The sequence below is a fragment of the Ailuropoda melanoleuca genome, chromosome 3 (genome assembly GCF_002007445.2).
Source record: "Ailuropoda melanoleuca isolate Jingjing chromosome 3, ASM200744v2, whole genome shotgun sequence".
Lineage (NCBI taxonomy): Eukaryota > Metazoa > Chordata > Mammalia > Carnivora > Ursidae > Ailuropoda > Ailuropoda melanoleuca.
Window position 1 is genome coordinate 60,527,130 of NC_048220.1, and position 18,180 is coordinate 60,545,309.

General features: G+C 38.0%; 1 pseudogene; it reads left to right on the top strand.

The window, feature by feature from the left end:
* The window catches only part of LOC100468142, a 117,534-nt pseudogene that overhangs the window by 2,374 nt on the left and 96,980 nt on the right, over positions 1-18,180 (top strand).

Below are 18,180 nucleotides of genomic sequence, written 5' to 3' on the forward strand. Positions count from 1 at the left end.
TTATACTCCTACCAACAGTGTACAAAGCGTCCCTTTTTCTCCACATCCTCACCAACACTCACTATTGCTTGTCTTTTGGATACTCGCCCTTCTAACACGTATGAGGTAGTATCTCCGTGTGGTTTTGATTCGCATTTACCTGATGACAGTAATGCTGAGCACTTTTTCACGTACTTGTCCACGCGCAGGTCTTCCCTGGAGAAATACGTATTTACATCTTCTATCCATTTTTTAATGGAGTGTTTGTTTTTTGCTATTAAGTTGTATGAGCTCTTTATATATTTTGAATATTAACCCCTCATCAGATATATGATCTGCAAACATTCTCTCCCACTTCGTTGGTTGCCTTTTCACCTTGTTGATGGTTTCCTTTGCCATGCAGAAGCTTTTTAGTTTGATATAGTCCCGCTTGGTTTTTTTGCTTTTGTTGCCTTTGCTTTTGGTGTCAAAATCCAAAAAATCATCACCAAGACCAATGTAAAAAAAGCTGTGTTTTCTTCTAGGAATTTTATGGTTTTAGGTCTTACGTTCAGGTGTTCAATCCATTTTAAGTTATTTTTTGTGTATGGTATGAGAAAATGGTCCAGCTTTATTCTTTTGCATGTGGGTGTCTAGTTATCCCAAACCATTTAGTAAAGAGACTGTCCTTTCCAATTATGTACTCTTGGTTCCTTTGTCACATATTAGTTGACTGTACAATGCATGGGTTTATTTCTGGACTCCTACTTTGTTCCACTGATCCATGTGTCTGTTTTTATGACAATACCATGTTATTTAAATTGCTTATAGCTTTAAAATACAGTTTTAAGTCAGGAAACATGATGCCCCTGGCGTTGTTCTTCTTTCTTAAGATTGCTTGGGCTATCGGGAGTCCTTTTTTCCATGAAAAAGGCCATTGGAATTTTAATAGCGATTGCACTGAATCTTAAGATTACTTTGGGTAGTATGGATGTTTTTAACAGTTAATTCCTCCAGTCAATGAGAATGGAATACCTTTCTACTTATTTTTGTCATCTTCAATTTCTTTCATCATTGTCTTACAGTTTTCAGTATACAGGTCTTTCACCTCCTTGGTTAAACTATTCTTAGATGTTTTATCCTTTTTGATATAATTGTAAATGGGTCTGTTTTCTTAATTTCTTAATAGGTTGCTATTAGTTTGTAGAAACAAATATTTGTATATTGATTTTGTATTCTACAACTTTACTTTGTTTTATTAGTTCTAATAGTTTTTGGTGGAATGTTTAGGATTTTCTATATATAATGTCATTTACAAGTAGTGATAGTTTACTTCTTCTTTTCCAATTTTCACGCCTTTTATTTCTTGCCTTATTACTTTGACAAAGACTTCAGTACTTTGTAGAATAAAAGTGGTGAGAGTGGCCATCCTTGTCTTGTTCTTGATCTTAGAGGGAAAGCTTTCACCTTTTCACCATTGAGTGTGGTGTTAGCTGTGGGCTTATTATATATGACCTTTATTATGTTGAGGAATATTTGAGTATACCCACTTTGTTCAGAGTTTTTATCATAAAGCGTTGTTGAATTTTGTCAAATGCTTTTTCTACATCCATGGAGATGATCATATGATTTTTATCCTTCATTTTGTTAATGTGGTAAATCACATTGACTGGTTTATAGATGTTGAACCATTCTTGCATCTCTGGAGTAAGTCCCACTCGATCATGGTGTCTGATCTTTTTAATGTATTGTCAAATTCAGTTTGCTAATATTTTGTTGAGGATTTTTGCAACTGTGTTCATCAGAAATATTGGTCTGTAATTTTCTAGTCTTTCTTGTGGCATTTTTGCCTGATTTTGGTATCAGGTCATTGCCTGCCTCAAAAAAAAAAAATGAATTTAGAAATGATTCCTTCTCCTCTTCTATTTTCTGTGAAGAGTTTGAGAAGAATTGGTGTCCATTTTTCTTTAAATGTTTGGTAGAAATCACCAGTGAAACACCTGGTTCTAGACTTTTGTTTGTTAGGAGGCTTCTGATTACTGATTGAATCCCTTACTAGTAATCAGTCTATTCAGATTTTCTATTCATAATTCAGTTTTGGTAGGTTGTGTGTTTTTAGGAGCTTACCTATTTGTCTAGGTAGTCCAGATTGTTGGTGTATAATTTTTCATAGTAATCTCTTATGATTCTTTATATTTCTGTGTTATCAGTTATAATATCTCCTCTTTCAGTTCTACTTTTGAGTCCTCTGTCTTTTTTTCTTAGTGAATCTAGCTAAAGTTTTGTCAGTTTTGTTTATATTTTTTAAAAAATGGCTCTTAGTTTCATTGATCTTTTCTATTTTCCTTTTCGTTTCTATGCCATTTATTTCAGTTCTGATCTTTCTTATTTCCTTCCTTTTACTAACTTTCAGCTTCATTGTCCTTCTAGCATTTTTTAGTATCATAATTGCAATCTTATTGTAAACATCGGTTGGTAACCTGCTTTTCACTATTGTAATACTAATGTCTTATTATACTTTTGTAAATTTTAATGACAGTACAATATTCCAGCGAACAGAGGTACCATGTTTTTTAAACCAATCTTTTATTGATTTTTTTTAAGTTTTTGAATGTCAGATAGTGTTGTGATAAGCACATTTTTCCAGGAAGCCTTTGTAAATGTCTGATTTGTTTTAGATTAGCTTCCAGAATTGCAAATTCCAGTTCAAACACTATGAACAATTTGAAAAATCTCAAAACATAAAGCTAAATTGCTTTCAGATATGTTTTCTAACTTACATCCCACCGGCTATGCATGAATTCAGAAACTTCTCAAAGAGATCTAGGCCCACTCCACACTAATTCCAAAATAAATTATTACAAAGAAAAAAGAATGACATTTGCCATTAAATGTTTTTTAATGCTTGATAATGCTTTCAAGTTTACCTCAAGTACATAATTGCAGAATTTTATTTTAAAGATACTGCTGTTATATGTTTTCAAGGAAGACGTAAAACCATTTTAGAAGATTCAGCAGAATTAATAAATAACAAATTTATTATTCAGTAGTTTTATTTACTTCACATTACATTAAATTACACACATATCTGGAACATGTATATATGTCTTATAGAACTTAGAGCATAATATATTAATTATATCCATTTATAATTGTCATGTCTCTGCTTTGCCCATGTGGTCAAAACTATAATTTGCTTGGTATTTTTCTTTCTTTCTTTTTTTTTTTTTAATTTTATTTATTTCTTTGAAAGAGAGCGCAAGTGCATGCGCAAGCATGGGGGAGGGGCAGAGGGAGAAGCAGAATCCCCGCTGAGCAGGGAGCCCAAACGCAGGGCTCGATTCCAGGATTCTGGGATCATGACCTGAGCCGAAGGCAGACACTTAACCAACCGAGCCACCCGGGTGTCCCTGCTTGGTATTATTCTTTCTTATGTAATACAAACCCTAATTACATCATTCCCGCAGAGAAAATTGACCCTGTTAGAATGATCTTCCTTATGGTCATTTCCATAAAGACTTTGTGGTAAATACAAGGTCTTCTAGAACACTTTAGAGCAATTTTGTGATGCCGTAACCCACTTCATTGTTTTATTCACTTAACAGTTATTGGGTAACTTCACCATGAAGGCACGGTACTAGAAACCGAGTAGACAAATATGGAAATACATTGATCTAGTGTGGCGGTGGACATGGCGCTGTAAACAGTATGTCATGGGAGCACAGGAGGCCCCTTCAAATTCACCAAGAGATAAGATATTATTTGAGCTAAGACTTGGAGGATGAAAAGTTGGTCAGAGAATATTGGGGAAACATTACAGGCAGTAAAAATAACATATGCAAAGATATAGAGATATTTTGAAAAAGCCTAACACATTGTAGGAGCTGTAGGTGATAAGTATTAGTGAGTAAAACAAAGGCTGAGCTTGGGAGGTTGGAAATGGACCCAAAGCAGACCCAGTTTGCAGGGCCTACATCATGAAGCATGTGCTTTTGCATTCTGAAGGGAGTTTGGATTTTATTCTATAGATAATGGGAAACTATTGAAGCAATTTTCATGAAAAATTTTTGGTCATGATTGTAACTCTGGAGTCTAGGTAATAAATATTTTGGAGGTAGAGAAAGTAGGTGAGCACATTTGGGAACTTACTATATGAGCACAGAAGAGACATTAGTGTTTGTGTTAAGGTAATGAAAATTGGAAGGGAAAATAAGGTAAAAAAAATTCTGTATTTTATGAGAAAAGTAGCAAAAGCAATAAGACTTAAGAATTGATTAAATTTGGAAGATGTGGTCCTAAAGCCAATTTTGTAAAAATTATCACAATGATGGATTATTCAGTAAGATCTCATTTACTCATTACAACTGAGGGAAAAAGTTAATTTGATTTGTTTCAAGTCTGAATTACAGAATATTTGTAAGAGAATTTTTTTTAATATACTTAAGCACAGAAATTGTGTCAGTCAGACTTTGTTGGTATTTAAAAAAAAAGAATTAAGAGGAATTTTGGCAGAAGAAAAGATTCATATGGGAAATCCTTGCTCTATTAGACAATATTATTACCAAATTTAAGATGTATAGTTTGCTAGGGCTGCCATGACCACAGACTCAGTACCACAGACTGAATGGTTTAAGCATCAGAGATTAATTCTCACGATTTTGGAGGCTAGAAGTTCAAGAGCAAGGTGTCAGCTGGTTGATTTCCTCTGAGGCCTCTCTCTTTGACTTGTAGGTGGCAGTTTTTTTCCTGGGGTCTTCACATTCTTTCTTCTGTTGTGTCTCTGACCTAATCTCCTGTTCTTGAAAGAGTACCAGTTATATTAGGGCCTACTTTAATGGCCTAATTTCACCTTAAGTATGNAACTGTGTTCATCAGAAATATTGGTCTGTAATTTTCTAGTCTTTCTTGTGGCATTTTTGCCTGATTTTGGTATCAGGTCATTGCCTGCCTCAAAAAAAAAAAATGAATTTAGAAATGATTCCTTCTCCTCTTCTATTTTCTGTGAAGAGTTTGAGAAGAATTGGTGTCCATTTTTCTTTAAATGTTTGGTAGAAATCACCAGTGAAACACCTGGTTCTAGACTTTTGTTTGTTAGGAGGCTTCTGATTACTGATTGAATCCCTTACTAGTAATCAGTCTATTCAGATTTTCTATTCATAATTCAGTTTTGGTAGGTTGTGTGTTTTTAGGAGCTTACCTATTTGTCTAGGTAGTCCAGATTGTTGGTGTATAATTTTTCATAGTAATCTCTTATGATTCTTTATATTTCTGTGTTATCAGTTATAATATCTCCTCTTTCAGTTCTACTTTTGAGTCCTCTGTCTTTTTTTCTTAGTGAATCTAGCTAAAGGTTTGTCAGTTTTGTTTATATTTTTTAAAAAATGGCTCTTAGTTTCATTGATCTTTTCTATTTTCCTTTTCGTTTCTATGCCATTTATTTCAGTTCTGATCTTTCTTATTTCCTTCCTTTTACTAACTTTCAGCTTCATTGTCCTTCTAGCATTTTTTAGTATCATAATTGCAATCTTATTGTAAACATCGGTTGGTAACCTGCTTTTCACTATTGTAATACTAATGTCTTATTATACTTTTGTAAATTTTAATGACAGTACAATATTCCAGCGAACAGAGGTACCATGTTTTTTAAACCAATCTTTTATTGATTTTTTTTAAGTTTTTGAATGTCAGATAGTGTTGTGATAAGCACATTTTTCCAGGAAGCCTTTGTAAATGTCTGATTTGTTTTAGATTAGCTTCCAGAATTGCAAATTCCAGTTCAAACACTATGAACAATTTGAAAAATCTCAAAACATAAAGCTAAATTGCTTTCAGATATGTTTTCTAACTTACATCCCACCGGCTATGCATGAATTCAGAAACTTCTCAAAGAGATCTAGGCCCACTCCACACTAATTCCAAAATAAATTATTACAAAGAAAAAAGAATGACATTTGCCATTAAATGTTTTTTAATGCTTGATAATGCTTTCAAGTTTACCTCAAGTACATAATTGCAGAATTTTATTTTAAAGATACTGCTGTTATATGTTTTCAAGGAAGACGTAAAACCATTTTAGAAGATTCAGCAGAATTAATAAATAACAAATTTATTATTCAGTAGTTTTATTTACTTCACATTACATTAAATTACACACATATCTGGAACATGTATATATGTCTTATAGAACTTAGAGCATAATATATTAATTATATCCATTTATAATTGTCATGTCTCTGCCCATGTGGTCAAAACTATAATTTGCTTGGTATTTTTCTTTCTTTCTTTTTTTTTTTTTAATTTTATTTATTTCTTTGAAAGAGAGCGCAAGTGCATGCGCAAGCATGGGGGAGGGGCANTTTGCCCATGTGGTCAAAACTATAATTTGCTTGGTATTTTTCTTTCTTTCTTTTTTTTTTTTAATTTTATTTATTTCTTTGAAAGAGAGCGCAAGTGCATGCGCAAGCATGGGGGAGGGGCAGAGGGAGAAGCAGAATCCCCGCTGAGCAGGGAGCCCAAACGCAGGGCTCGATTCCAGGATTCTGGGATCATGACCTGAGCCGAAGGCAGACACTTAACCAACCGAGCCACCCGGGTGTCCCTGCTTGGTATTATTCTTTCTTATGTAATACAAACCCTAATTACATCATTCCCGCAGAGAAAATTGACCCTGTTAGAATGATCTTCCTTATGGTCATTTCCATAAAGACTTTGTGGTAAATACAAGGTCTTCTAGAACACTTTAGAGCAATTTTGTGATGCCGTAACCCACTTCATTGTTTTATTCACTTAACAGTTATTGGGTAACTTCACCATGAAGGCACGGTACTAGAAACCGAGTAGACAAATATGGAAATACATTGATCTAGTGTGGCGGTGGACATGGCGCTGTAAACAGTATGTCATGGGAGCACAGGAGGCCCCTTCAAATTCACCAAGAGATAAGATATTATTTGAGCTAAGACTTGGAGGATGAAAAGTTGGTCAGAGAATATTGGGGAAACATTACAGGCAGTAAAAATAACATATGCAAAGATATAGAGATATTTTGAAAAAGCCTAACACATTGTAGGAGCTGTAGGTGATAAGTATTAGTGAGTAAAACAAAGGCTGAGCTTGGGAGGTTGGAAATGGACCCAAAGCAGACCCAGTTTGCAGGGCCTACATCATGAAGCATGTGCTTTTGCATTCTGAAGGGAGTTTGGATTTTATTCTATAGATAATGGGAAACTATTGAAGCAATTTTCATGAAAAATTTTTGGTCATGATTGTAACTCTGGAGTCTAGGTAATAAATATTTTGGAGGTAGAGAAAGTAGGTGAGCACATTTGGGAACTTACTATATGAGCACAGAAGAGACATTAGTGTTTGTGTTAAGGTAATGAAAATTGGAAGGGAAAATAAGGTAAAAAAAATTCTGTATTTTATGAGAAAAGTAGCAAAAGCAATAAGACTTAAGAATTGATTAAATTTGGAAGATGTGGTCCTAAAGCCAATTTTGTAAAAATTATCACAATGATGGATTATTCAGTAAGATCTCATTTACTCATTACAACTGAGGGAAAAAGTTAATTTGTTGTTTCAAGTCTGAATTACAGAATATTTGTAAGAGAATTTTTTTTAATATACTTAAGCACAGAAATTGTGTCAGTCAGACTTTGTTGGTATTTAAAAAAAAAGAATTAAGAGGAATTTTGGCAGAAGAAAAGATTCATATGGGAAATCCTTGCTCTATTAGACAATATTATTACCAAATTTAAGATGTATAGTTTGCTAGGGCTGCCATGACCACAGACTCAGTACCACAGACTGAATGGTTTAAGCATCAGAGATTAATTCTCACGATTTTGGAGGCTAGAAGTTCAAGAGCAAGGTGTCAGCTGGTTGATTTCCTCTGAGGCCTCTCTCTTTGACTTGTAGGTGGCAGTTTTTTTCCTGGGGTCTTCACATTCTTTCTTCTGTTGTGTCTCTGACCTAATCTCCTGTTCTTGAAAGAGTACCAGTTATATTAGGGCCTACTTTAATGGCCTAATTTCACCTTAAGTATGCCTTGTAGATCCTGTCTCCAAATACAGTCACATTCTGATGTATTGAGTTAGGATTTCAACATAGGAATTTCAGAGGACACAACTGAACCCATAACAGATATGGACTGGAGTAAAGATCTCAAAAGGTATTTTCATTTCCATATCATTAAGTAAAAAATTAAGAATGACTATCATATGAAGAACATTACATAAATTAAGAAATTTTTAGCAAAACAGCTTTTTAAAATTTATTCACCTAAGTTCAATATACCATTACCAGTTAATGAATGAGAAAATGTCTTCTTAATACTGATTAATGTGGTTTATTTATTTACTAGAAAGGCCTAGTAGCAACAGAAAAGAAATTATGAAGCTATCTCGTTATATTCAACAATGTTTATCAAAATACTGGTCAAGTTCATTGTCTACTTTATGTTTACTTGTTAGAAAGTTGAAATATTATGTATTCAGCAGTGGGAAGCTAACTGGAGGGGTTTTTGTAGTTGTTCACATGACTTTACATCCAAAATTATAAAGAAGCACACTTTTTAAAAAATCAAGATTTGTAAAGATCAAAAATGATCATTAGTCAGAGAATGTGTCTATATTGTGCTGAAGCAGCTAATACTAACATTAAATGAAACTTCACTTTGGAATTTAAGATTGGGAAGGGCTGGTGTCAGGAGTTAGGTTTTAATAGATTTGGGGGCCTGTTTAACTGTTGCTTTTTTTTTTATTTGTGTTGGAGCATAGCATACTGTGCACTAAAAAATTATAGCAGCCTAAAATTTGTGAGGTTTTTTTAATTAACAAAAAAAATGTCAAACCATCTCTCTGGTTATTTACACAAAACAGGTGATAAGACAATCTGAGCAGAGAACACGATCTAGCATTGCTTATCATAGCACCATGGAAAGCAAGAATTTCAGGTCTTACTCCGACCTGTTCATTTCCTGTCTGAAGCCTCAAATTTAACTACTTTGTAGTCCTCGCTCTCCCTTTGTAAGAGAATTGTGCAACAAAGTAGCTATTTGTTTCACATTTTGCTAGCATGGTGGGGAGGGGGTCAGAGGCAGGGACGGGCAGGGAATGTAGCCTCTGATGAAAATGCCGAGATGCTTAGAAGTCTATCTCTTCATAACATTTTATTACAGTCATGAAAATCAGCAATTATCCAGTTGCTAGACTATGACAACAACAGCGAACAGAACAACAAAAAGAGCTAAGTGAGGGTGTGGGGCTAGAACGTAGTATTTATTACATTCCTACTCTGAGTCAAATCGTGTATTAGATTATTTGTATGCTCTGTGTAATTTATCTTAGAAATATTAAAAAAAAATAAGGCTCTGAGAGGTTGAACGATTTTCCCAGTTTACTATGGACAGCCAACAATGGGATTAGTATTTTAAAATAACTCTGGACTCCCCAGTCATGCTTATGTCTCCCCCAGTGTGCCCAAGAAGGCCAGGGTGGTCAATTCTCCTCACAAAACAATCAAGAGAGCCAAAGGAGTCTATTTGTCCACATTAAACAACTCCATCTGCAAACTATTTCACTTTGATACAAGGTGGGAAATAGGATTTCCAAAGGAAAGAAGAAGGAAAGAACAAGTACACAAAGCTGAGTTTCCACAAAGAGGGCGAGTGCGCGATTAAAAATAAATCTTTCATGATTTGCTCCCACAGGCAAGAAAAATAATATTTTTCAATCCTGCTTAACCCAAACTAATCTGAGTTATTTAAAGTCTTGTAACCAGTGGTGACACAGCAGAGAGTTTATTATATCCTTTCACAGGCAAGGGCTTCTCAGAAGCAGGAAGCACATGTGGAAAGGGACCACGTTATCCACGGTACAGTGAGCAGCTTTCTGTTCCATTCGAAAGGTCCCCACATCTGCTCCTCGTCAGTGTTGGGAATGCTGTTCTACACCAGCCAGACCAGGCAGCTTATTTTCCATTCCGGCTGGGAAACAAGAATATGTTCAGTCCTGGTGGGCACTCAAACACAAGTCATAAAGCCAAAGAGAAATTCGCATGCTATCCAGGCCAATGCTTTACAGATGAGTTGGTGTCTTTAGGCACACCAGCAGTTAACAGCAGAATCCCAGATTAGAAAGCTCGAGATTTCTGAAATCTATTCCTCCAAAATAAATGCATAGTTTCATTTGCGAAGTAGGACATCATTACCTAAAGATAACAGCATCTGCAGAAATACTTACTTAGCAACTAAATCACAAGGTCTTTCTTAAAGCTTCCTTTGGGCTAGAAATAGTCCCTGCTTAGCCAGCTGGCCTAAAAAACTAGTGACAAACATAAAAACCAAAAGAATTACAGAGCTCATCCTATCCCTTCATCTACTACTCAGAGGAGTATCTGTAGCACTTTTTTTTGAGATCGAGGGTTATAGAGCTAATGGAAAGAGGAAATGCCTAGATTTTCTTCCTTTGTGGCATATTTTCATGCCTGGAAATATCTACCTCTCTACTTAATGAAATGTACAACTTTTTATTCAACTCTTGTTTAAATTCAAGGCTGGCAGTATTTGCAAAGGCCACGATAGCCATGACTTATTCCGTGGCCTCAGCTCTGCTGCCAGTGAGCCCAGGCAGACCACAGATGCTGGGATGTGTCAGTAGTACCGCTAACTAGAGAATCTGGGTCCATGGCAGCACTGACTAACACTGACTTACAGGCAGCCTAAGAAGTTTTAAAGGACACCTTCATGTCCTGCTTCGAAAAACATATTTTAGAAATTCCTGTTGCTAGGGGCGCCTGGGTGGCACAGCGGTTAAGCGTCTGCCTTCGGCTCAGGGCGTGATCCCGGCATTGTGGGATCGAGCCCCACATCAGGCTCCTCTGCTATGAGCCTGCTTCTTCCTCTCCCACTCCCCTTGCTTGTGTTCCCTCTCTCGCTGGCTGTCTCTATCTCTGTAAAATAAATAAATAAAATCTTTAAAAAAAAAAAAAAAGAAATTCCTGTTGCTGCTGTCCTAATTTTATTGTGTTGTTTTCCGAATCTATTTGTGGAGAAAGCAAATACTTCCATATTAATGCTATACTGATTATAAAGAAAAAAACAAACTTACATCAGATTTATGCCTCTAATTTACACATCACATTTTAAATTCGCACATGAGTCCAGGGAAAGAGACAATAATTCCACAGCAAAGTATCTGTGAAAAGCATTATTTCTTATTTACTTTGACCTAAACAAAGAGGCAGAAAGACTCTTCTAACAAAGCTTTCTTGAATCACTCGTATCATCATATTTATTTTAGAATGGACATGCAACTTTCTTTTTTTTTAAGATTTTATTTATTTGTTTGTTTGTTTGTTTATTTGACAGAGAGAGCACAAGCAGGGGGAGCAACAAAGAGAGAGGGAGAAGAAGGCTGAGCGGGGAGCCGGGTGCAGGACTTGATCCCAGGACCCTGGGATCATGACCTGAGCCAAAGCAGACGCCTAACCTTGACTGAGCCACCCAGGTGCCCCAGGCACACAACTTTCTAAACGTTTAAGAGAAAGTTGTAAAGACAGAATCTGTCACTGTGTCTAACAGGTTGCAAGGCATCCTAAAGGTAACCTTATTAACATGACAATCACTGACCTCAAAGATTCCACCCCCAAGTCATTCCTTCTGTCAACTACAGAGAGAGAGAGAAATATCAGTGCACCATTCTGTTATTTCCAAACAGATACTTGCTTCTGGAAAATTATAATGCACGCTAGATGAATGGTAGACAATACCAGTTTCATTTTTCCTTCACCCAGATATCTCTTAAGTAGCGCCTAGGAAACTGGTTAAAAAGTGTGCTTATAAATGTTCTGTATTTATTTGCGAAGTTGCACTGGAACACTTCTCTAATCATGCCCATTTCCAGTAATTATCATTTTAAATTATGTTTTAACTACTAAATGACTCCAGGAGCAAAGAAAAGTTCGTATATAACGATTTCACAGTGTGAGACACTTTGTGTGAACTGCACTGAAGGCAAAGGATTGCAATAAATAAAATGGCTTTTATCTCTAGCAAACTTACTCAGAGACATACACATATATCTATAAAAACTCGTAGGCAGTCCCACATTTCCTGATGAGCATTGGCCTTTCTTGAAACATATGCTTAGCCATGGAATCTAGAAAAAGATCTCTCTGTGTTTTATAAGCATCATTATCAGAACAATGGCATGCAAGGAATGAAAAATATCTCCACTGGGGATTTATGTTCATTAAGAACTCAGAAAACACAGAATCTGCACCTGCTGCAAGATAATACTGGGCTTGCAAAGCAAAACACAGATTTCAACACAAAGCTAAAGATATTTACACAGGTTGGGAGATCTGCTCAACTGAGTCATGAGAAAAGGAAAACCAAATAACTGCTTTTCGGGACCCAAAGTCCAGAATATTAAGATACTATTAGATACAAAGAATTTAGATTTGTGCCCGAAAACAATAGAAAAGATACTATAGATCAGATTTTAAAGGAAGGAAGGGTGGGACAGGCCCTGCCAGTTCTTACTATTCATTCTGCCCACATACACATTGGACACTCTTTTCTATTTTTAATTGCTATAGAAAACGCCTCAGATTCTGCACTCTGGTAGTTCTGTTATGAATAACATCGAGACCCTCAAGGATGGCGATAAGAGTCTAAGATGCTTTTCTAGGTCTTTATCTACAGCACATTACCTATTACATCGCCCATGCCGTCCCCAAATAATAACATAACCCTTTCCACCGCCACTATGCAGCTGAGGCCCCCCTGTCAGCTTTATGGCTTGAGAATGAAACGTACAGGAATCCTCAAAGCCGCCTGCTGAAGCTCACGGAAGGTCAGCGTGCATATTCCTGCTCTTCCCATTTCCAAGAATAATACCTTGAATTTAAATAGTAGCTTTCCTCCAAGGAACACAGAATGTTCTCACATATACGAGACATAGATACGTAAATTGATGTATAAACAAAGGAGAGTAAGGACTTGCCAATGTCATTTTAGACGGGAGAACTAAAACACAGTAAGTTAATAGGAAACCAAAGCGATACCTGAGCACACATGATCTTTTAACCTAGAGTTTTCATGCAAAATCCCATCTTCTATGTGCTAAATTATCATTATGCAAAACTTACCTCTTGCAGGTGGTAGCTTTTTCTTGGTTATTTGGAAAAGCCTTCCTGATTTCAAGTTTGAATGCAAATAATCCTCACTGAGATATAACTAGCCCAGTATTTCCAACATTGTCGCTTCTAATGTCACGTTTTATAGTGTAAGAAATAATATTTGGCTGCATAATGATTCTTTAAATGAGTTGTTATCCTGTATCTAGTGACTTTCAGTTTTTTAGTTTTCCAGTTTTCATGACTAAGGAGTGAACTGAGAGTGAGAGAAGATTTCAGATTTTCTTCAACCGTGAGCAAGTTCTTAGGAGCTGACGAAAAACATAGTCATATTAATTGTTGGTGTGTCAATCCACAGCTCAAAAAACACTGCTTGACATGATTGCTGAAGAACCAAAGCTGCCTGCAGACAGGCATGAAGGTGTCAAACTGGAAACAAAAAGGGGAACAGGAGGTGCTGTGTAGAGAAGAGACGAGGGAGGGGGCCTGACTGGCTCAGTCAGTAGAGCACGCAAGTCTTGATCTTGAGGTTGTGAGTTCAAGCCCCAGGTTGGGAGTAGAGTTTACTTAATAAAAAGGCGGGTAGGGGTGAGGGTGAGGGGAATAGGGCCTTGTGGCTCCTCACAGCAGCATTAGAAGAGCGAGGAGAGACAGAGGTTTATGACGCAACATATGACATGAACAGGACATCTCGCACTTGGGAATAGGCAAGAAAAGTTTATTTTAAAAGAAAAGGCCGTGACCAATGTGTTTCAGATCCAGAGAGATCCTTTATAGGAAAACTCTGACAAAGACCAATTTAGTCTGTGATGATGGCAATAGGCATTGTGCTAAGGACTTTCCAGATTACCTCGTTTGATTCTTACTACTCTCAACGTTAGGTATGATGCCCCATTTACAGCTGAGAAATCAGGTTAAGAGATGTCACCTGACTTGTCACAGGTCCCACAGCTGTTAACTGATAGAGTCAGAGTAAGACCTAGAGTGATTTACCTCCAAAGCTTGCTCTTAACCACTCTGCCAAGCTGACTCATTTTTGGGGTGGGGGGTAGATTAAACCTTTGAGAAAAACCAACAAGGCCTTTTTCTCAAGGATTTTATCTCTCACACCAGTTCTTCTCATGCTTCTCTTTTTCTCTTGAACTAAAGTACTCCCCCATTTACTAAGGAAGGGTTGGGTTGGAGGTACATTCACATATTATAGCTATTACTCATGTCTCACAGGAACCTGAAGGGCAACTCTGTGTGTGTAATTGTGAGCAGAGGCGTAATTAAGAATTTCTAGTACCTGAGTGAGCTCCAAGATTTATACTCCACCCCAGCCCACTTTTCTTTATACCAATTATAGAACCGAATATCATTGTATGCGCATGTACCAATCCCCAGGAAGTCGAGAACATTCATTCGCAGGCACCCATCATGTGCTGATCTATGTAGTAGACACTGGCCAGCTCTGCACCCTACTTGGTTTTGTCCCTGCTGGATTCAGCTGTTCCTCCCCAGTCACTAGTGTCATTTGCCATCAGCACAGAGAAATAGCATATTCACGTCAGTCCCCACCTGGCCAACAGAATACCTAGTTCCCATTAAAAACTAACTCTATTAGTAAAATCTGTAACAATCTGTAAGTCGTGAAGTACAGCACACACAGCCAGTCACAGCCTTGCTTTCTTCCTTACCTTAACTCCCCTCTTCTCTTTTCACACCCCACCCTGACAGGTGAAGTTACACAGTGCTCGTTCATGATGCTGGGCCTTCAAACATGTTCTTTTTTCCTGGGTGCCTTCTCCTCTCTGAGCCACTTGGCGAACTGCTCATCATCCTTCAGGATTCAGCTCAAAAGTCTCGAAATCCTCCTCTGTTTTCTAGACTGCCTTCCCCTTTCCATGCTCCCCTGGATCTGGAAAATGCCTGTTTTCCAGTGCCCAGGGTATCACGCAGAGAAGTTCTTCACATCTCCGTCTCCCCAGCAAATGTGTGAGTCCCAGCAACCAGAGTCCAACACGTAGTAAACAACAGGTCGTGACTGTACGGTCTGTGAGTGAATGAAGGAAGGAGCATAAGAACCTAGGCTTTTCCTCAAGTGTCTTACAGTTTTAGTTCAGACTTGAAAGCGTATGCACATATTATGGTGTTACTGACATACTTTTTCTCCATGAATTCAAATTAAAGCTGTAAACATTGATACTTAAGAGAAAAAAACTCTCCTTGAGGTCAGTGGGACTGTAGAGTTGGGGAGTTCACAGGACCTCCAAGGAGGAAGAGGAAGGAAGTGACTAAGATGAGCAGCAACGAACTGGTTAGCTAGTATCGCCACACATACCAACGTTAGCTCTGATTGACATGAAGTTGCTTCAGTACGAGGAGCAGCCTTGATTCCTTGGCTGGCTTTCCTCTCAGGTGACAGTGCGCGGCTCTCCGGCCCTTGACAATAGTATTAAGACCTTGTGCTGAGTCACTTGTCACGCTTCTCTCTGGCATCATTCCTCCGTGGAGAATGCACTTCCTCTTCAGCAACATTGTTTTCTTGATGAATTCTGCAGCGACTGTCATTACAGTGTATAAGTTCCCTTTGCCCTTAGAAAGTACATACTGTGGGGAACGAACATTTTGTCTGAAACATTTGCACGTTACATTCTCTGATATATCCTCAAAAAATAATCTTAAGAATAAAGAAAGGGGTGGGGCACCTGGGTGGCTCAATTGGTTAAGCGTCTGCCTTCAGCTCAGGTCATGATCCCAGGGTCCTGGGATTGAGCCCCATGTCAGGCTCTCTGCTCAGAGGGGAGTCAGCTTCTCCCTCTCCTTCTGTCACTCCCCCTGCTTGTGCTTTCTCTCTCTCTCTCTCTATCTCAAATAAATAAATAAAATATTTTTTAAAAAAGAATAAAGGGGTAAAAAAAAGGAAATACACTTATAAGAGCAAGATCATTTGAGGTCTAAGCCATTAAGCTCTTTGTGTTAATGTATTTTATATTCACAATTAAAATTTCAACATTTTAAGTGAGCAGAACTTAGTGGGGGCAAAAATAGAGTAATAGTGAAATCTTATAAGGATATTTCAATGATTCCTCGACCACCGTTAGCCTGGCACTCTACTGCATATCCGTAACAAAATCAAAGAAATTTCCTAACTTCTCATTGTTCGTAATCTACAGGAAACGCTCTAATTGTACTGCAAAGTGATAAGAGAGAGCATAGAGATAATCTATGTAATGGGTATAAATCTCATGTTACAAATTTATATGTGCAAGAAATATATTTGTTATTTTCTCTAATTAGCTTAATTATTTTTTACACCAGGCCCCCATCTTTCAAGCTAGTAGAAAATTGGGTGCTGGTAATTCTTAGTTCTTTCTATGCAGTCCTCTACCTGGGTCGCTGGAATAGGGGAGGAAGAGGGTGGAGCGCCTGCCTCTGGTTCGTTGGCTGCCCGGTCTGTAGGACTCCTTGGGCTCAGGGGTGCTTGCCAAGCTCCGTGTCCTGCGAGAAAGACAAGACACTTTTACAGGGCTTCAGATGGCTTTCTCTGCCTAAGTTCTTCAGGCAACTGGCTTGGTGGCTTCACTGCAGGGAGGCAGAATCACAAATCGTTTAAGAAGGCCAACTTTGACATCACTTAGATTCATGTCCTGGGCATGCCGTATCTCGCGACCTCAGGCAATTTTTTTTTCAATTTCCTAACCTTCAGATTTCCACCTATAAAGTAAGGGTGTGCATATTACATACCTCACGGAGTTGTGAGGGCAAAATGAGGTAACTCAAAGTAAAGTGACAATGCCTGGCCCATAGTAAGTGTTCAGTAACAGTTAGCTGCTGTTATTACTAGTGCTATCATTGTTGTTATTCTTAGTACTGACACCATTATGCTCAGGGCACTACCAGAAAGAGTACAGAGGTCCTCCCTGCTCCGGACCCACAGATCTCTTTCTCTTCTTCCCTTTCCCAAGCGGGCGAAATCCTTTTCATCTGGGAGACAAGGCCCCTGCTTTCTGCTGGATTCTCCACCTCCAGTGGCACACCATTTTATCTTGTTATTTTTCCTACAGTCACCTATTAAAATGTCCTCAATAGCTTTATGTGGGTTTTTTGCAGGCTGAGAGGGGTTTCCTGTCTAAAACCTGTCCAAAACCTGTCCAAAAGAATAGGGAAGAGGGAAAGAGGGTGACTACGGAAAGAAGAAAAGCATTAATTGTATCTCAAAATACTACTTAACTGCACTCATGCAACATAGTATGAGACCATTAAAAAGGAAAAATTTAACTCCCCCTGGGAAAAGCAGAGGAAGGCATAGGGGATCAAAACTTCCCCCTAAAAATACTGCATGCTCGCTGTGGCAAAGAAGGGGGGGTAGGAGCATTCCCTTCCTCTCCTGTACACCCTCTGAGGGATGGACAAATTGTATTTTGTTCTCCACTGTGTCTCTTATCTTTCTGGGCACGTGGTACAGCACTGGCATTTAATACATTTTTGTAGAATAAATAAAATAAATTTCTGTAAGAAGAAATAGCATGCACAAAACCACAAGCCTTGAAAAAGTTTAGATGTTCAGAGAAGTAACAGGTACAGAGGACCCTAGCTTTAGAAGGTCAGCAGTGGGGAGAGAGAGAGAGAGGAAGAGAGACAGCACAAATAATAGAAATGAACCGTGCTGTACAACTAACCAGGATGAACTCGTTGTTTTTACTAAAATGCTTATATTTTTCCTAAAATGGAACTATCGGCTTAAGCAGAGGAGTGACCAAATCAGTTATAAATACTGAGGATGCGGAGCAAGGCTAGACACAGAGAGTTGCTAGGTAAAGTCTGTGGTGGTCCAGGAAAGGAGACTGAATGACTGGACAAAATTACTGTTCCCCTGCTGTAGACTATGCATTCACACCCTTACCACAGCTTCGTGGAGAGGAGGGCTAAGTGATCTTCCACGTCCCTTAACACTGGGCTTGGCCGTCTGTCTTCCTCTGACCCATGACTCGAACGTGAGCTTGAATGTGCTCATGCACTTGAGTGGCCCTTTGCACTCTGGGGATCTGCCAGGAGGAGAACGTGCCTCAGTAGCCTCTCTAGCCTGGGCTCCCACGT